Source organism: Symsagittifera roscoffensis, chromosome 6, assembly GCF_963678635.1.
Source record: "Symsagittifera roscoffensis chromosome 6, txSymRosc1.1, whole genome shotgun sequence".
Lineage (NCBI taxonomy): Eukaryota > Metazoa > Xenacoelomorpha > Acoela > Convolutidae > Symsagittifera > Symsagittifera roscoffensis.
Genome location: NC_087067.1, coordinates 21,290,597 through 21,312,390, shown reverse-complemented (window position 1 = coordinate 21,312,390; position 21,794 = coordinate 21,290,597). Strand labels below are relative to the sequence as shown.

General features: G+C 42.2%; 1 protein-coding gene across 1 annotated transcript in view; it reads left to right on the top strand.

Annotated features, from left to right (window-relative positions):
* LOC134848523 (vigilin-like) overlaps positions 1 to 21,794 on the top strand; it is a 352,291-nt gene that overhangs the window by 54,806 nt on the left and 275,691 nt on the right. The window lies entirely within an intron of this gene.

The window sequence follows — 21,794 nt, the reverse complement described above, 5'->3', positions numbered from 1 at the left end:
GAAGGGAACAGGGACATATTCTTGGGATCTCTCGAGGATGACGCTTGGCAGGAGTTCCTGGAGGAATTCAATCGAGAAGTGGGCAGCGAGACGACGCTGGACAAGTTCAAGAAGGAACTGTGGGACGCAGTAGTGAGATTCGGGGAACCGCTCCTGATAGGAACGGGCCTGGATGAGAAAGCAAGAAAAGAGCTGCTGAACAAGCTAGTGGAGCTGAGGAACGCACGATCGAAGACTAGAAAAGAGAAATGTGAGGACAGCTCTACTCTGAAACAAAAAACTGTGGATAAAATGGTTGATGATATAAAAAGGGATAAGGTTGGGACTAGTAATATGATTAAAAGTACTAATATCCTTAAGGCTCGAGCAGGGGGGAGGCAAGAGTTGGAAGGAGTGGATGGAGAGGTCGAATCAATGATGATAGCCACAACACCCTCGAGCAGAGATGTGAAGACTCGCAAGAGGAAGAGAGAAGTGGAAGGATGGGGTAGTCCTTCAGTGGATGCTGTTTCGGAAGGAAACTTGAGAGAGACGGCGCCCATCGTTTTGGCCCGATGCAAGACGGCGGCATACAAGAATAGCTCGGAGCTCAGGAAACCACTTGAAGTAGAAAAGGAAATAGAGGTTTCCACCAGTTCGACGTCAGAAGAAGACTTCAAGCCTCAGAAGGTAAACGTGAAGAGAGGTTCAACGAACGGACAGGTAGGGGAAGTGGAGATCGGCAAAGAATGGATATCGAAGGCACATCAGGACGTGGGCAAACAAGTGACGAGTGATCCATTGGAGAGGAACAAGACGAGGAACACTTCCCGGACGTGGTGGGTGGCCCTCGAAACATTGAAGGAAATGGAGGACTGCTTGAAGAAGTTGGACAGTGGAATAGCTCGCAGGCGACGCAATTGGGCCACCCAGCAAAAAGCCGAGGTTAATAAGATAGAGATGGCAAGTCATCTGAAGAGGTCCTGGCAGAGTTTGTTGAAGGATCATTTTGAAGAGGCGATGAGAACATCCTCATCAGCACCGCCACTAATGGCGAATCCCTTCGTTAGAACTGCGGGACAATTAATGTTCACCTGGAGTCTGGTGGGAATAGAGTTGGAGACATTGACCTCGTATGACAGGCTGAAGTTGGGAAGCAAGAAGCTAGAGGTGTATCAGGCACTGATGCAACACGTGGCCAGGGACAATTCAGGCTTGAGCCTGGCTAGAAGAAAAGATGCCACATGTTTCTTGAGATGGACAATGTCAATGATGTCTGATAGCACCATCCTGGCATGCCACCAGAGAGCAAGTGGAAGTAAAACCATGGAGAGAAGAGTCTCAACGATCATCTTGAACGTATATCAGAGTACAGGAATAGAGAAAGAAGATGGTTCCAGACTATCCTTAGAGAACCATCGAAAGCTGGACGAGGTACGGAGGTTCTCTAATAAGAAGTTCGAGGAAGAACATGATGTTCACCGTAACCTGGCCTCGTCAGAACAGTACTCGAGACTCAGTGAGAAGGGGGAATACCAACATGTGTCTGGAGTGATGGGAATGGCCTACAATCCCTTCTTAGACTCGGAAGCTGGAGGAGCCCACAGAAACCATGAGGTAGCGGAGCTACTGAAGTTTTGGACAGAAAAAATAATGGAGATAGACGCGGTGGAGAAAGAGGGGCCGAGCCTGGGCCTGATTCTTGAGAAAACACCAGAGGTGATAAGCATACCGCGCTCAAACAAGAGAGTTGAAGTGAACATGGGCGGTGGAAATGGCTTGTTAACCACGAACTTGGGAGTGATATGGAAGCTACTAAGACCCTCCTGGTGTCCACATCCCCATGCAAGTCTAATCGAGGAAACCACAGAGCGAGTGAGGTTAGCACCAACGGAAGATGAAGATCTGGCGAAGTTGAGTGTGCTACATAAGCTAATCACGCCCCAGATGCAAGAGCCAAGCGAAAGGACGAGCGACCCCGGGTCAGCAAAGAAATTGGAGCCGGGTAGCTGTCTGGATTCGACGTGTGGGAACGGAGAGCACATCTGCGATGGACGGTCATGCGTCAGAATACTGTCGTTTCAAAAAGAAGACCTGGTCACTTGGTTCGAAGACATCACAGAAAGGGAGAAAAGTGAAGTGCAAATAATAGCGGAATGTTACGCGAGAACCACGGTGAATATAGCGACAGCTCTCGGATTCTTCTCGAGAATGTGTGGTCTGCAGGCACTGGAGAGACTGGAGTCTGAACATCATTTAGTGACGGCGTTGAGCGTAGAATCATGGCCCGGGGTGTTGCAGGTGACTCAAAAACACATCCGGAGCTGGAAGGTTGGTCTTGAGGCGGAAATGGGATTTCCCATGAGCGAAGCTTATGGCTTGCCATTGAACGCGAAATCGCTGATAGGGTCAATGATGGCCAACTTGTGCGGAAGTCACTACCCGCTACACATGGCGATGGTGGAAGTGTCCAGCCAGAGAATACTGGTGGACAAGGCCTTCTCAGTGCCCAAGTGCGTGAGGTTGGCTCGGATGTCGCATCACTCGCACAAGTTGTTGAGAAAAATCAAAGGGACAGTACCAAAAGAATTGAGAGATGACTTAAGCGAAATCTGGGGAGAAGATCTTCTGAAGTTGGAAAGAGAAAACACGAGCGATCACGAGAGACAAAACGTGATCGGGAAACCTGTGGGAAGTACTCCGAACCTGGAAGACAACGACACGATGCACGAGAAAATGATGGAGCTTGAGCCTCTCTTGGAAGCCTCAGGGGAGCGTAATCTCAGGAGCATTGAGATCTCTCATGGGGAATGCCCATGCCACTGTTTGGCACAAACGGTGTGGTATCCAGATCACAAGAACCTTTGCCTGGTGTGGGATGTGGAAGAGATTCGGTCGATCGGACTACCGGATCACCGGCAGAAGGTGACGCTCTTAGTAGTGAGTACGATGTTAGCTCTGAGATGGATAGAAGAGAATATAACGAAGTATCGGGAGGCGACGACGCCAACGGCTGAGTCAATATACGCGATAGACTACAGCAGGAGACTCGAGTTGTTTGAGACTGCGTGCAAAGTATTCGCCATACCGACGGAAGTCAGGCACGTATGGAGTCGCTTGAGGTACTTTCCATGGTTTCGGGCGACACTGACGTCTTGGTTGTACATGACAACGAAAGATCACATGAGAAAACATCAAAAAGAGTATCGACAGTTCCAGGCCGAGATTGGGCCGGAAGCTTTCAAGAGACCCCTGCTAACCCATCGTAATGCGATCACGACAGGATGGAAAAGAGTGGGTAAGATGTCTAGAGACAATACCAAAGCGAGGGAGTCGATACTAGAGGAAGACCTGGCGAAGAACGTGAGCTTGAGCCTGCACAACTCCTTTTGCTTGAACCGAGAAGCTAGGGTGAAGGCACTACCCAACCAAGCAAAGAGATTGCAGGAGCAGAGAGAATGGATGCGATCCTATGAACAGCTGAAGGCTTGGGAGGAGATTGTGATTAGTTCCGATGATGAAGAGGAACTGTTGAGACAGTTTGCCGCATCTAGCACTTCAGGATGCAGTACCTCCAAGGCGAAGAGTACGAGATGAATGGGCAAATCGGATGGATCTTGAGTCTTGAGAGGGAAGGGGGGCTTGAGCGTGGATCCGAGTGAAACTTGGATTCACGAAAAAGAAATTTTAACAAAGCAAATATTGTTACTAATATACTATATTTATTATATAAATCGAAATGCTGCATGACAATTTCCTGATTGAATAGGACAAAAGAGATTTTAAAATGATTGGCTTGAAAAGCGAAAATTCAAGGGTGCAGGTGTATGCAGATTTTGGTTGCTGTTTAGCAATAGTGTGAAAATTTTAAATGGCTGTGAATTTTGGGGTGTAGATAAGCTTAAATCTGCTGCAAACTTCTGTAAATGACCACTGGCACTGTATCTTGAGCAACACTCGGTTTTTCTGGGACTCACTGGCAGAAGACAGCGCGCGATGAGGACATCGATCTCGAGTCCGGGGAGTATGTGCCAGTCGGTCATATTTGGAAGTTTGACCTTGAGAGAAGCAAAAAACACTTGATTTTTGAGTGAAATTTAATTTTTCAAAATTTCGAATGGAACCTGTCATGCACGATTTTCTCGCGAGAACTGAAAATCAGAAAAAGAGATCAGAACAATATCAGAACAATTTTAGAACAATTGCGGGAAAGTTGTCAGATAAAAACGAGTGGGAAATTGCTATTCGCAATTTCCATCATAGTGAACAAGAGTAGAGCTGTCCTATCTGAAATAGAAGACAGAGTATTCCCGAGAGAGTAATTATTTGAACTGGACCAGAGTGAACCTTCGACGGAAAGGTGGACAGCTTGAGTGTCCCAATGGTCCACATAAAACTTCGTTCTTGAGTTCAAACTTACCCTTACCATTCAAACTGATAAACATTGAACTTATCTAGTTACTTTAGTTAATTCTAGAGTTGCTCACCCATTTAATTACTTCCTGTGCTTGAGCGCATCAACATGTGAGTCCTTAATTTAAATTTCTAGAGTGTGTTTTATGATTGTTATGTTGAGGTAAGGCGAGTTTTAGGTTGATCCATCTGAAATGGATCAAAGTTACACTGTCTAATAAAAAGTAACTTAACGGATTGTTCCAACCCGGTTTTTAACGGCGTTCATGTATTTTGGGTATCTAGAGACCTAAGTATGGGGACGTTTCTAATTCTAGAGTGGGGGGATATTTTAGTAGTAGCCTTTAAGCTGTAACGGGTCGTAGTCTCATGTCACAAGCGAACCGAATTGGCTCCGACTGATTTGAGGCGGAAAAACACAAGAGATAGTGTCCCTGACTCCTGAGCCAATAGTTATAGGGCCTATTTTTCTTAAGCCTCATGTGTGACTGTAGTAGACGAATGTTACAAGGATGTGGTGGGCACAAAAATTCTGCATTGCTGGAACGCGTGAGAAACAGTAAATCGCGACATTTTAAACATGTAACTACGCTAATTGGAATAAATGACTGCCTCTCAAGTGATTTCGACGCGAAGGAAGCCGTGAGTAGCTTAGAAAAACTAATTTACCTCATAAATCATAAATTCTCCCCAGAAACAATTTCACTATGTACTGTAACTCCCTTAGGCGCTTTTAGAAAAGATTTTAATCCAAATGTACAGAAGCTAAACAAGCAAATTCTTAATTTAGTACGGAATGTAAAAGACTTGGGCGAAGTAAAATTGGATATTTTAGACATAAACAAAAATTTTAGTCAAAATACCGATGCGCTTAGCTCGGATGGTTTGCATTCTTCTGATGGGGGTGTTGAAATTTTGGTGCAAAGTTTTAGAGATTCTTTTAGAGGTTCTGATATTAATGCAAACACATGTGAGATTACAACCCGCGCCAGAACGAAGCAAACCCAACAATCATCAAATTTAGATCCAAAAACGGCAGAAATGTTACAATTTTTCCAAAACGGTGCAAAATTTTTTAGGAAATACTAGTTTCGCATTTTTTCTTGGTGCAAACTTTGGCGGTTATTTAATTTATTTAACTTATTATGCTGAATATTAAATTCTGGTTGTTTTGTGCAATTTTTCTAATTTCCAAGGTTCAAATGGAAACTAAAGAAAAAACTATTGTTTACTGGGGCTATCTAAGCTGCCAGCAAAAGATATTATCATCGAAATGTGGGATAAATGAGCGGAGAGCTACCACACTGACTCATCTTTTCCTTTTCGCGTTGTTACTGACCCGAAGTGGGTATGTTGAAAAACACCCTGGTCCTATTGAAACCATTGAAACAGTCTACGGTATCTGCTCAAAAAATTGTGCAAATCTTAAATTTGTTCATTTGAATTTTCAAAGTATTATTAGAAAACGGATGCAATTGAAAAAATTTCTTGATGATATGGGCGAAAATACAATTATAGGAATTTCCGAAACGTGCCTTAAAAAAGAAGATAGTGACAATTTATGGAATTTCCAACCTAGAACGCATGCGATGTTCAGATATGATAGGCAATCAGCGGTAAAAAAGAAAGGCGGTGGCGTTTTGTTATATATACCAGTCAAATTGGCTCCGAAATTGAGGCCTGATTTAAATTTATTTGATAAAGAAAAATATGAGTCAGTGTGGGTTGAGTGCAAATCTACATTTAACATTTCGAGTAAAGAAAAAATGTTAGTTAATTTGTGTTATAACCCAAGCAGATCAAACTTTATTGATTTTTTGGAACAATTAACGCTTAACATAGATAATGCATTCTCAGTTTCTAATAAAATTACGCTTCTGGGTGATTATAACATAAATTATCTGGATAGCAAAGAAAAAGAAAATTTAGATTCTATAAATATTCCATATGGATTGAAGGTTTTTTGTCCAAACGATGAGACCAGAATTAGTTCCTCAACAAAAACTCATATCGACTACATAATCAGTGACTATGAAACAAACGGCATTGAATTTTGTTTTGATACACCTTATAAAACCGACCATTTTGCTTCATTTATTTTGACGGATATAAAATGCGGCAAAATTTTACCGAGGATAACTTCGACTTTCAATAAGAAAAATTATCAGAAAAATGAATTTTGCAATTCACTCTCCGCTCTTCCTTGGTATCTCTTATATCAATGTACAGACGCACAAAACATGTTCTCGACGATAATTTATTTAATTTCTTGTGCTCTACAGCAACATGCTCCTATCGAAAAAAAGTTTGTTCGTAATTTTAAACCAAAAAACGTGTTGAAAACGGAATGGTTCGATTCAGAATGTCAGCAATTGTTGACTAAGAAACAGAATTCACTCAGATCATATCGCAGTCAAAGCACAAGCGATAATTGGTCAAAGTTTTTACGTAATCAAATGAGCCAAATGATTAGAAGTAAACAACTCGATCATTCAAAAAATTGTTTTTCCTTTCTCAGCACTATCCAACAAAAATGGAAATATATTAACCAAGTTAGAGGTACATGTTCTGGCAACAATCGAATTACAGTTCTACGAAATTCCTTCAGTGAAATGATAACCCAAGACAAAAAAATTGCCAATCATTTAAACTATATTTTTTCAAACTTAGGCGAATTCTCCAAAAAATGGCCCAAGGGATTAAAACTATTGATACAATTGGACAACAACTGCCGACATTATCATTAGTTGCCTTGCTTCATTGTCTTGTTTTATCACATTTAGATTATTCAGCAATTTTTTTACAACAAATTAATGCTACTTTGATGCTATCTCTGGAGAAACAGTTGAACTGGGCGCTAAAAAGAACATATTTCAGATCGAAATATAAATCTTCTTCCCTTCTTCGCATTAGCAAATCGTTCATTGGAATCGAGAAAAGAATTGAGTTAAAGTGCAAAACATACTTATACCAATATCTTACAAACAAAAAGAAGGCTTTTGAAAATACACTGAGACTACCGACTGCCAATTATAGGCTCAACGAAAGAACGAAACAAATTATTTTTGACAAACATTGTTCAACTGCTTCTCTACAAAAATCATTTTTTCATTTGACTTCTAAAAAATGGAATTCACTGCCCATAATTTTGCGCAATTTAGAAAAATCGAAAACAGAATTCAAGAAAAAATTGAAAGAATTTTACGTGAGTGAATTGAGAAACAATCCTATATGTACTAATACAAATACGTGGCGTGATTTCCGTTTTTGCTAGTTCTATATGTTTTAATTCAGTTTAATTTTTCACACATTGCTTGAAAGAGAAACTGTATATACTCTGTATATACGCTGTATAATTGGACTATCTGTGAAATTGTTTGTAAAGTTTTATTACCAGCTTGTTCCTAATTCTTAAATCTTTATTTTTCTATAGTATCCGAAACTTCATATACTTTAATCAACCAATTTCCGAACTGTAACCGATTTTGTTTTTTTTGTTTTGTTTATTGCTTGTTTTCTGATGTTTTGTTTTTGTTTGATGTAACCAATGAATTTATAACCAATTTTATTATTTACACTTTGCTACACTGATGCCTCGGCTCTTTATTGTATAGTAATTCAAGTGTTCTTTCTTCTAGAACCGAGAAATGATACCTGGTTGAAAGGCTCAACGCCCCTTTTACAAAGCAATATCGAGGAAATCCATCTTAACTGTTAGCTTCAAAGGTTCGGCAAATATCCAAGGCACAAATAATTTTTACAAGAATAAAATTGAAAACATGCTTGCCATCCCTCAAAACTTCCTTTGCTCTTGAACTGAGATCCAAAGTGGTATAAAAGATTACATGTCGGGGAAGAAACTCCACCTATGTCAGCCAGACAATCCGACAGTTAGCCACAAGGGATGATGAACACCGCAAAGGGGACTCCCCAGTAGGGCAACACTTATAAGAATGTAAAAAGGAGGTATGAGATACTGATGAGCTGAAGTCAGAGTTTATAGAACAAACAGCCAAAATTCAATGGCTGCTCATACTAGAGGCTTTGCATGTTTGGAGAGAGAGGCCGAGATATAACGCACGCGATGAATTCAGGAGCCGGGAATAAACATTAAATTTTACAACCGAGTACAACATGTCTGAAATTCAAAAAAACTGACATGTCAGAATCGAAAACATTCCCAAATCGAAATCTTATAAGGAAGAACAAAAAACCTAAAACTCACAGAAATTAACAGGAAAATGTTTTCAATGACAACGTAATTTACTATGCAATTACAGTTGTTTAAGTTTGATTGGTCAAAAATTCTGGAGCAATTTTAGACAAATTTTAGACAAAGTGGTATATAAGATTACATGTCGTGGAAGAAACTCCACCTATGTCAGCCAGACAATCAGACAGTTAGCCACAAGGGATAATGAACACCGCAAAGGGCACTCCCCAGTAGGGCAACACTTACAAGAATGTAAAAAGGAGGTATGAGATACTGATGAGCTGAAGTCAGAGTTTATAGAACAAACAGCCAAAATTCAATGGCTGCTCATACTAGAGGCTTTGCATGTTTGGAGAGAGAGGCCGAGATATAACGCACGCGATGAATTCAGGAGCCGGGAATAAACATTAAATTTTACAACCGAGTACAACATGTCTGAAATTCAAAAAAACTGACATGTCAGAATCGAAAACATTCCCAAATCGAAATCTTATAAGGAAGAACAAAAAACCTGAGACTCACAGAAATTAACAGGAAAATGTTTTCAATGACTACGTAATTTACTATGCAATTACAGTTGTTTAAGTTTGATTGGTCAAAAATTCTGGAGCAATTTTAGACAAACTTCTCATCTTTTCATAGATTTGATCGTTTTTTAAATTTTGTAAATAAAAAAAGTTTTAATCCTGATGATGCAAAGCATATGCGAAAACGTTTGAAACAATATTTTAAAAATCATATTAGTCTTCATACATATCATTGTTTTGTTTTTTCGCTTCAGCGTCAGCCTAACCGGGGTTACAAAAAAACCCGCACTAATCCTACTGGGGACTAGGAATTCTATAACCGTTCTGTAACCGTTACATCCCACAAAAGCTGTTGACCAACAGCCCATGGGAGGAGCGTCAAACCGTCTGGCCGCTTCCGATTGGTTCTGTAGAGGTGCCGTAGCTCTAAATGTAACATTCCAGACATCACACAAAAACTGACCGTAGGAAAAATACCTATTGACTTTTGGTTAACGTCAGTTACATTAATCCCACCCGTTTTTAACGGTTTTGACCTAATCAGGTAATTTTCTGGTCGGTTAAGGTCTAAATTTATGTTAAAATTTTTAAGCCATTAGCTAAACAACCTTTGATCAGCTTTCAATTGCATTTGAAAATAACCACATAGTTGGGTATCGGATTCCCAGACAACGTGATTACTCCTATAACACTGCCAGAAGAACTCAATAAGAAATGTTTTTACTGACAGTTATATACTAAATCCGCTCAAGCTCTGAAAAACTAAATTAATATCGGAGTAAACTAAATACGTCCAGGGCATTACAGCCGCTGAAACGTGATTAAAAGTTTTTCTGGCAGTCTCTGGAAACCAGGCCACTGATTCAGTACTCTCCCGGAGATAACATCATTACCTCTCTAATTTTGTAGCACCAGAGGGCTAGGCGCAATCCCGCATGCCCCACTGGACCTTCCAATTCCACAACCTTCTTCCAATAAGCAGCTTATCGTGTCTAAATTTCACGATAAGAAGGTTCGTTCTTCTTTTGATTTTTGATTTCTTTTTCTATTTTGTTTTCGACTTGCGATCGGTTCTTCTGTTTTTCTGTATATTTTTAGTCAAAATGGCCGTTTTTTGCTATTTTTCCAGTCCAAAGCGAAATTTTGAAAATTTGAAATTTTGTAACAGTCTGAGCCTCCTTTATACTGTAACTTCGATAACAAGGCCTTTAATATTTATCTTAGCGGGCGTCGGAAGGTACGACTGTGACATCCAGGCCGGTGAATGACACATACTCCCCGGACAGTCTCCTTAATGTCCCCATTGAACGCATAACTCCGGGTTATTTTTTAGTGGTGATAGAGTACTCTATCAACATTTTACAAACCGCATCAGAAACTAAAGTATGTCTACCAAACCTCACCACACCGCGTGTCAAAAATGACATCATACTACAATTCAATGACTTCTGACAAATTCACAAAATATGCACCATGAGTAGTGCCCTTGATAAAATTTCTTTTCTGACTACTTACGCCAATCCGTCTTAAAAATTCTTTCTGCTCGTAGAGTCATTCAGGATGTATAATCGTCTACACATGCTGTTGCCCTAAATTTCAAAACTAAGAAACTCTCTGGCTAGGAAGCGAGCGAGCTTACCCAAAACCTTCCAGGTCCCTACAAAAAAAAGATACATCCTATGCAGTTTGAAAACTTTCAGTCAGGTTTAATTCAGTTATCATACTCACTCAATTGCGTGCATAAATAAAAACTAACGCAACAAAGTTCTCATTGTAATTCAACAATTATAAGTGAAAAAAGACAATAGTTCCAACATCTGGTGTGACCAGGTTCTAAACAAAACAAAAATTTTAAAGTTTTCAATCATCAAGCTTAGTTCGCCTGGTTAAGTGTTCGCATACAAGAACAATTCACAGATTTCATCTCTCCAAAAGTTTCTGTCTTAGTTTCATCTTTGCCATCTCCCATTCCATGACCTGGTCTTCTTGCTGTCCCATTTCGGAGTCCTCTAGCACCTTCTGTACCACCTCGACACAGTTGCGGGCAGTGCCCCAAATTTCTTGCTTTAACAGTCTCTGTTTATAGCAGGGCAAGGAGATCCACATTCACAATCTGGTCCCGGTTCCGTCAGAAACTGTTATGTAAGCACAGGCTAACGCTATAATCTAGGTCAGCTCGAGAGACCTCCTCCTTCTGGCTCTCTGTCATACAAGACATTCCAGCTCCACGCTTCACAGTCGTAGTGACAGCGTTTCTGTAAGTCAAATTGATCTCTTATTGGCACCCGGTCCTATATTTAACTGGAACGATTGGTAAGCTTCCATGTTTCTTGGCATATGGCGCTTCGCTAGCTCAAATATCCATGACCTCATCACAGCACGAAACCAAGAAATTAATCTCTCAGATCCTTTCAATCGCCTCGGTATCTTCAGAAATACACAGGTGGTTTTAAACAAGTCGAAGTTGTGGTTCAACTTCACGTTGCTCAGCTGCTTGGGCGTTAGCATAGTCCTCTTGTGCTCTTTCGTTTCAGCGCTGGCTTCTAGCCGCAACACCGCGATCATGGCTTTGACTAGCAGAATCGATAGGGGATCGATACCGCCACATCCCATACCAACATCAAGCTCCCTCGTTCTGGTTACCTTAACGTCCGCACCAGGCAGTGAAAAGGTTACGCTCCATGGGTCACCCGAATGTTTCTCCAGGTCCAGTACCCTGAAATGTCCAGTAACGGTTCCACTTCTGTCGTTATTTGATGTGTCTCGTCTCTTTCATCTATCGTGGACAATTCGGTAAGTAATGCTCCACTTGCTATTTTCTTCTGGAACTCACTTACATTGCCTTCGCTTAACTTCGTGAAGTTCTCACCAACTACGACTTTAAACCCGCCTTCATATCTCTTCGGGACAGCCCGAATGATCTTCGTTAACAAATCATACGAACTTTTCGATATTCTGGCCAGTCTCACACCTCGGGGTACTGAGAAGAGTTGATCAATCAACACCTGTTGTGTCCTCGCATCTAGCACCACCATGTGCTGGATGTATTTGCTGTTGCAGTATCGTGCAGAACTTGTCCCCGCCGAATACGTTGAACCAGTGGGACTATCAAGTCCTTCACTCTCTTTCAGATTCATCTCATTTTAAAAAACTTCTCCCAGCCTCCGATTTTCTGTTCCGTCTGTAACAATCCAGGGAACACTTTCAGACTCAAAAATGTAACCAGCTCATGGGTACACTACAGACGCTCCAATGACCCAATCAAGCTGATCATGCTACAAAATCCCGGTGTGGTCATCAGGTTCTCCGCCGTTAGTTCATGGCAATCCGCAATCAGTTCCATCTCGTTCTTTTTCGACAAACTCAACCTTTTGTACAATTCGGCTAGCTGGCAATGTTGCTCACTCAGTGTATTCAAGCAGCGGCCAGTCCCCCACACAAGCCCTTCCATTCCATAACTGGAAACCAGGCAACTGCCCTTCTCCATCCAACAATTTGGAGAATTTCCTTTGAATGAATCCGTGGGTGACCTTTCATGGTACTGAGAAGAGTTGGTACTGAGAAGCAGTTGGTACTCCTTTGTCCGCTCATTTGAAAACCAGATTACTGATAACAGATTGAATACGTGCAGCCTTAGACACCTAGGATACATAAAGGCAATCTACGATGCGTTTTATGAAATAACCGATTTCGTGAAAAAGCGAACCAACCTAGCCCATAATGTTTTATCACTCCGTAATCAGTCGAGACATTTTTTCCTTGGCGACTGCTGCTTAATGTTGACTAACTATTAGAAGAAGGCTTCCTTCTCATTGCGTTAAATGAAATTTTCACACATGATTTATACTCTATTAACCTCCCTGAAACAGCAGTCTGTAATTGTGTGGTTTGCTATCTTCTTAACGACATTGACAAGTGATGTATCAGGGCCAAGTCATATAGACTCTCTTCACTCCAATTTCCAGTTCCAGCACGACGTCTGCAGTCACGTCTATATCAAACTTGCAATTGCATTTGGGCATCATGAAGGTTTAATCAGCTCCCACGTCGTAACGAAACTGGTTTTAAAAGGACCATCCCATGAACCACATTCAAAGCTCACCTGTCCTTTCAGTTCCGGAACCGAAGGTTCGACCACTCGTTTCTCAAAGATGACCCCAGTCTTGGCTGCTCGAATGTTAACATTTCAAATTATTTCATCCTCTCGACCCAGAAGTCGAGGACTATAGCCTGTTCAAAGTCTAAATATGCACTTTTTGCTTCCTCAATCTCGAAAGGGCTATACGCTATTGCGGGCCCAACTGACATGTATTAGAATGATTTCAAATAGCCTCCGGTAACGTACTCCTTTGGATATTTGGCTCATTCAACCTAAATCCGATTCAGTTTAAGATCTTTGTTGGAGCACCTTCTCACTTCCTCCAGTCTTCTGTAGCTCTCGATGTCGTTTGATTCTTTGGTGGCTATCTGGAGCGGCATGTCTTGATATAGCTCCAGCAAGGCTCTCAACAATGTCCGCTCACGGTTGAATCCTCCATGTCGAATAGCTTTTATGCATGCTTCCAACACTGGAGGAGAAATACAATCCACCACGAACCTCAGGAAACAAGGGGCACATTTACGCTTAGCTGACGCTGTCGCAGAGTCGACTCAAGCAACCAACGCTCGTAGACCCTCCATCAGCTCCAACTCTTGTTCTTCCGATCTCGAGTATTTACTGTCTCCGTATTCCGATCTTTTGATTCCCGTCAAACACCATGCTAATCGCACTTGCAACTTTGTTCGCACGCACGGGTAGGCCAGATACGACACGACTGTTGAAAGTGTAACCATCGACTTATCGAAATATTTCTGGGGGTGACCCTCCTAGAAACCTTCATCAGTTGATCCAGACCCTTTCACTTGCTTCAGATGACATTCCGGTGCCATATTCTTTCCGTCGCAAAAAAGAGCCTTCCATTAACTCTTTTAAATATTCCTGCATGGCTTTTTTTTCACTATATGCCATCAAATGACTTCACGCTGAGTTATTCGCCCTGAGCATCTTCATCTAACCACCAGAAGGATCGCCCACAAGGACCGAGTCGGATATCAAAATCCGACTATACTCGACCACGTCGAGTTTTTGTTCCAGCTTCGTTCGTGCTATATTCGTTTGCGAGGGCTTTTAGTCATCTAGCCGACCAGATCCGCAATGGGTGACATCTGCCATTTCAAGTTTAGTGTTTGCCAGGGTTCTTTTACTCTTCTTCTACTTCGAGGCTAATGAGAATAAACCAGCCAACAGGATTGGTGGTATCAAGTTCTCTTTTTCTCCTCCACTCGGTACTGCACGGTCGCTTTATCCATTTTCAGCCGGACAAGATTCTTTTGCCAGCGACTTCATCACATACTCGCTTTTGACTCACTCACCTTGGAGTCCACAGTTTTGCTACCGGTTTTATTTTTCAGCTTCTTTTGCCCTTTCTTGGCTTGCTTAACGGATTGACTTTTAGTGATCGCGTATTCATCGGCGCTCTCTTCCGTGACTAACTCGATCAGACCGTCAAATTCAGTGGGGCCCATCAATTTGTCTAGAACCTCACACATGATGGGATGATTCAAACCCACTTTCTTCACGGGCTGCGTCCCGTACCTGCGTATCACATCCCATGTCCACTCTACATAAAGTGTCAACACAAGGCCGATCAACAGCTTCTGACGTCTTATAGGAAGCTCGCAATCAAGTTCCTGGAGGCTCTCGGATAGCATCTGTACAGAAAGGATGGCGCTCATCCCTTTTCCATTCCTCCCAGAATTGCGTCGGATCTCTCTTACTGCGCTCTCCTTGCCAGTACATCCGCTTGGAACTTGTCTAGAGACATAGTGTTCACGTCCGGCATCAACTGCAACATCATGCCTCAGCCTGCTCTCTTCAGTTCAATAAGGCTTTCATGTAAGTATGGATCTCCTTTATCACTGCTGGCTCATGTTCAAATGCAACTTCTGCCATCGTGTACACCCTCGTGACAGATGAAACTATGCATTAAAGTATGCCAACGCCTTGAGGTCTTCTTCCGACGATGTCAAGTAACGCCTGGCCATACTCTCCTGCGCGTTCTTCTGGTAATCCAACTGCATGAACCATAAGTCATTCAGGTCATCATTCACTCCTTGTCTCAATTTAAAGAACCTGGCGAAGTTGGACAGTTCCAACCCCAGGGCTTCATCCAGCACCACACGAGTTGACGCCGTAAGGCCGTTTCCATTCATCATTCCCTTCGCGTCAGATCGCAATACCAGCGTCTTCAAGTTAAGTCTCGCTAGCATGTCAGCTTTATATTGTCCCTATGCACTGGGATCCAGTCGGTTCCACAGTAATCTGCTGTTCGAACCAGCCCCTTCTGCCGGCGCAGTGTTGATTGAGGAGTTTCCCGCAGTAATTGAAACCGAAGATGTCAAGTTACTTACACTCGTGGAGGCCTGGGAGTTCGCTGGACCCTGTTTATTTGAACTTCCAAGCCTGCTCTACAATCGTTGTCTTCGAGGAGGGGAAATTTCCCCAATCTATCCCTCACTTCCAAGCTGGAAGTGACAGGAGCGACTTTAATCGTTTCTGATTCCAAGGGCCCAAGACGACTGGCGAGGGGTTCAGGCACAATGATCCTCAGTCTTCCCCTGCCAGTCGAGCTGTCCGAGCCAGGGAATCTTTCGTTCTCAGCTCCTCTTCTAGTTCCTCAATCTTCGTTTGAAAGGCGTCCTTGATCCATCGCCTTCCCTGCAGGGTATTCCACCTCTGGTGAGCGCGAGATGGTCAGTCATACTCAACATGCTCTCTAAGTCCATCAGCCGCAACTCGTTTGGATTGCTTCTGAGAAGGTTACGGATCATCCAACTCCACCTGGCCACGATGCCATTTTTTATCTCGGTTCTGTGGGTCCGTACACAAAACCACGAGCCTCGGCTTGTATTTTTCTTTCAGTTCATTGAAAAGGCGGACAAACAAAAGTTCCCACCTGGTATCCGGCTTAACCGGAATCCTAGAGATGTCATAAGTGCCTATCATTATCGTTAGCGTGTCCAAATGGTCTTCATCCTGGAACTCCATCATCTGGATCATCTTGGCCACGGATGCTACCCAAGATGAAACAGCAGTGCTCTGACACTCGCAGAGATCTCAATCAGATCCCTCACGAAGCTTCCCCCTATGATCAAATGACGACATCCGAAACGAATCGCTTGATGAGTGGCGGCAGGATTGCAGCTCATGCCAATAAGGCAAGCTCGGGAATGGGTCGCAGCCACCTGCACGAAGAAATTCCGAACTCCAAGGTTCTTTCTAATGTCCACCACACGCTGAAGTGGCCTCGCTGCGTGTTGTACCTGTTAGCTCAATAAAAAGAAACATTCTAGGAAGGGTCAGTGCGTTGGGTAGGGACGCCCCTATCCAGTGTCCGTGCGCTGGTTTGGTTGATTTTGTCCACTGTCGCTCTGACTACCCGCTCAAATGTCTCATGGAACTGTGGATCTAGGTACGTGTCCGAGGGATGACTGTAGAGGGGCCGCGAGTTCCCTGGGGATGCACAGCTCCTGTGCTCTCGTCCTAGTCTGTGTGTGTCCCTGGACCAATCAGAGTACATTTTGTCCAGGATTTTGGTGACATCTGACCCATCCTCACCATGTACAGATCTTTTAGGTGTTTAATCTCTTCTTCCTTAAGAGTTCTCAACCACTAATCGTGCTTCTTTTTCCATTCGTTCCGTTCTTGGGCCCCTGCTCTATATTAGCGTGTATTTCCGGCCAATAGTTCTGTATCTTCTTCGGGGTTTTGATTGTTTCCGCAGTCTAGCTTTCAATCTTGTTCACCTTAACTTTATTAGATGGAGGAGCGGATGTAGGAGAATCTGCCGAGTCTGAAGGGCCCGGCCCACCGCGTCATCACTTCGATCCAAGAAGAGGTTGCACGGAGGAGTTAGGACTGACAGGTAGAGGCATCTCGCCTAAACTTTAGTCCCTTTGCTCACCTGATCATGGCTCACGAGCCAAGTCGTGAACCGACATTTCTCCGCGTTGCCATCGCATGAGCCTATTTTGGCCTCCTTCGGTGGTACCGGAGCCGCCGAAATTCTTCATCAACATATTTCCGTGGGGCGGTCCCACAGCCCTCTCCTCCCATTGCACTCAGTGGTGCAACGGTAAACATCGCCAGCTCCCGATCCTCCAGTCCAAAGTTGCAGTCTACTATAAGCTGATATATTTCGTCCAGAGATGTTCCATTAGAGCGTTAGTGTCGCACAATTTCTTTCGTGTGAGTTCTTTTCAATTTCAACTTCAAGCGTCAAAAAACAAAGATCTGATGAATCACAATCTAAAAGACCAGTCGCAACTTAGGACAGGTATATAAAACATTTTCTCGCAACGATGAAACATCATTCATGTCTTTTTAAAAGCATTCAATTGAAATTTTCTATTCTCCTGATCTAAAAACTAGCACCGAGGTAGAGCGTTAACCTCTATTTATTTTGATTCAAGATGATCAGATGCTGTCCTGTTTTGCATTTGAAATAGTCGAGGTCACGGTGCGCAAATACACAACATAAAGACTACATCAACATTGTTCTAATTAAAGTAACAAAAAAACCTATTTCTTAATACATAACCTATTACTTTAATCCTAATATTTAAAAGCTAAACTAAGTAGAAAAACTTTTAACCCTAATCGAAGCGTTATCATATGCTTAGATATCACTTCTTATGCAAGTAGACTTCTTGTAGAGCATATAACTCTCTGGGATGTAGTTTTCCCGTTTTGGGATCATAAACCTGTAACCAGAGCGAGTTGAATCTTCTCTCGACCAGAAATTTCTTGAGTCGAGTTACTTCCAGCACTGAACTTTTGGGGCTCACGTGTTTTTTATCGGTGACCTTGGTCACCAAAAACACATTTTTTTCCGGTATTTGTGATGCAACAGGGGACAACGCTATCATCCCTTCTACACCAGGCTTTTGTTTCCACCAACTCAAGATTCTTATACTTTCTTTTAAAGTCGACAGCTTGTGCTGTTTTAAAACATACATCCGCAGTGATCGCTATGGCGCATATGTGTGCCGTGAGTATAAAATCACTGCCTGTCGAAACAATATTATTCAAGTAGTCATTAGATAGATCAAAATATTAATCAAAAAAACGTTCAAAGCCGGTTGTTTAGGGTTTTCTCACTCCTTTTCCAGTTTTCCTGTTTCCCTTGCCAATTTTTTTTATCATAAGATTGTTGGTGTGCGTGAGTCCTACCCCCACTCACTGGACAATCATATCCATCGACGTCCCCGTCGATTGCCCAGAATCGAGCAGATCGAGGTTGTATTCAAAGTAGGCACAATGGTTCATCTGGAGCGACCCAGTTGGACTCAGTGTTGGCGTAACTGATGTATTTGATGCTAGATTGATCGACATCCTGTATCTTCAGGACTGTCTTCTTTGGGTATGCAGGCAGATCATGGATTCTTTCGAGCACTCGCAAGTTTGTCAACTCTTGCGCATGCAATTGTTCCACTTCAGGTTCAAACTTCATTTCCAGTTTTGATTGGTCGTCGATTCAGTCTGTCTATGTATCGTCGACCAGTTCGATGTCCTCGAAGACCATTATCTCATTCAACTCCACCACTGAGTCCTTTATATTGTCTAGTGCAATTCTGTCTATGGCAAAAACTTTTCCGTACAGATTGTATTCCCTCTTGTCTCTTTCCCTCTTGCTCTGTCGCGTCTCCGTGGTCAAGTGAAAGTTAGGCTCTACTCCTTTGTTGACTTCAGTTTGGTCTGGGTCATTCCATTCCTCCTCAGCATGAGGGAGGGTGTCGTCCTCGACTTCTATTCGCTCAGTTAATTTCAAGTCCAAGGGCAGATCACGACTATTCACCGCCTCACTCCCGTCGTTTTTATCGCGTGTGCTCTCTCGCTTACTTTACAAGTGCGGTCCACTAACAAGTAGTCATCCTCATGCATGTCAGCTGGGATACACAAGTGACAAACTCCCCTCACAAAGTACCTCCTATCGAAGAGGAAGGAAAAACACGGGCCAAAGTTGGTGAGAGAGTATTTGGAATTTCACCAAGACAGTGCCCTGGAGTTGAAGTCGCTCAGGCTGGTAGTGGAGAATCGGTAAAATATACGAGGTCTGATTGGCCAGGCAAGATCAGCCAAAAATTGACAATCACAGACAAGGAGGAAGGCGCTAGCAAAGCGGAAGGAGAGTGATCAAGCTGATGGTACTTCATAAAACTGTTCTTTGTTTCGTGGCTCGTGAGGTTCATTTCTCGTAGCCTGCGAAGTAATGATCTCAACAATTCTTTCCCCACCACTTTTACGATAGATACTGAAGAACAAACTTTCGTAACAACTAGTGCTAGATTATCTTAAGTGGTATCTGAAGCTAACTAATTGTTTTCATAGATTTAAGTTTCTGATGAAAGGCTTACAAAAAGATATAATATCGGTTTTTTTGCAAATCCGGGTGCCTCAAAACGTGGTTTTTTCAAACCAACCATTCCTTGTTTTCAGCTTAAGCTATTCAGAGCGGAAAAAAATCCCGTTAGAATTGACGAGAAGAACTTTAGCGATAAGATAAGAAAAGCGAAGTGGTAGTGCAGCGGGGGGTTGAGGAAAAATTTTGGCCGGCAGTGTTGCACATCATTATAAATGCGAACCGATATAATTAAAGCAGAGTGAACGAAACGCACAGAAGCAAAAAATCTTGGTGAAAGACAAGATATGTTGCTAGGCAAAAAGAATGACAGGTCAGTAATAGCTTTACAGGGCATTGATTTACCAAGGTGGTTCCATGAAATTTTTTGCCTGAAACCCAAGCATCCGGTTCGGGATAAATTAAAGAAATTAATTTTTTGATTTATATGGATATTTTCTATCCCAATTGAAAGATAAGAATGTAACAGAGAATCGTTGTGAGAGATTGAAGCGGCGCCTAAGGCCTACGTAAAGCGAGAAACAGATACCATCTGATAGAGGGGTGGAAAAGCTGGGAAATAATTAGAAAACAACACTTTTTCTTCAGTGCCATTTGATAAAAGGGTTGGATTTTGTATCATGGAAAAAGACCAATACGAAGACAAACTGGTTGAAATTTTACAGTCAGACCAATTTAAAGCAATAAATAACACTGATGAATTGGTGGTGTTAAAAATTGAGGAAACATTAACGAAGAGCTGTTGAGTCTGAGAAAAAACAATGACATAAGTACGCATCTATTCACTAAATTGAGGTCAACAGGCAGTCAACCGGCTCGTTTGTATGGCTTAGCAAAAAAAAACATGAAGGACGTACCACTGCGCCCTGTTCTATCTCTGCCTGAAGGTTCACCCACATTTGATAAAAGATTGGCCCAAGTTTTGGGAGCGGACATCGAAACAAACACGCAAGAAGCACCAGAGGTTATTGAGAAGGATAAATTAGACTACAGACCTTGCACGCAATACTATGAAGAGATTGGTAAACATTGCTGTAGATCAAGTACACTTTGATGCAATAATATTTGGTATACACAGTAGGATGGGTTGGCTGTGGGAGCCTCTCTTGCAGTACTACTAGCAGTTTTGTGGAAAAGAGATCGAAACAGGTTGGAAAGAATTCAAACTTGTTTTGAAGGAAGATATTCCCAAAATTTGCGAAACAATTGATAATGTAAATGGCATCTTTTTAGATTTTTAGAAAAAAATTTACGTATAGACTGAAAGATGTTGAATGAGAAAAAGGTCTAAATTGGTTCCATCAAAAATGTGGTAAGCTCAAGAAATGAAAAATTGAAATATAGCTAATACTGTTTGGTTTTGCTCGGCATGCTGTGAACTAAGAGAACGAAACCAACACTCAGAGAAAAAACTCTTCCTAAGGTATGTAGATGATATCGTGAAAAATGTGAGAGGAGATTCAACAGAATTGTTAAACGCTGCAAATCAATTACATCCTAATCTACACTTAACTTAAGAAAACGCTAACGAGAAAGACAACTTAACCTTTCTTGACATTAACGTTAATGTGGACACAAACTTATTCTCCGGATGGTATTAAAAATCTATTGATACAGGGATAATTTTAAATTTCAGGAGCTGCGCTCTACTCTATTTTAAAAAGAACATAAAAGAAGGCGCAGCTTTTCAAATTGTTAGAAGCATGAAATAAGCTCGATGAGGCCATGAAGGTGAATGGAAAACAATGTTTGGAAAATCAATAGCCAGAATCTTGGACTGATAAAATTGTTTCGAGAACCCTTGACAGACTCATCAAAGGAAGACTAGCATCCTTAAAGTCTTCTTTTTCGCGTGAACTGAAATCAAAATTGGCTTACAAGATTTCATGTTATGGATGTGACTCCACCTATATTGGCCACACGGTTCAACATCTAAACACTAAAATCCACGAAGACCGAAAAGAGGACTCACCCGTACTCGTAGGAGAACATCTAAGGCCGTCTGGAAATGAGGGCACGAGCGCGGGAATGTCATGGGAGGTTCTAGACGAAGCTAACACCAACTTCAGGATAATGACATTAGAAGCACTTCACATCTGGAAGGAGAGACAGAGAACAAAAATGCGCAATGAGATCAGGAGCAGGGAACTGACCCCTAAGTTATAGTTTGGGTAACGTATTTTTGGCTGTTACACAAGAATA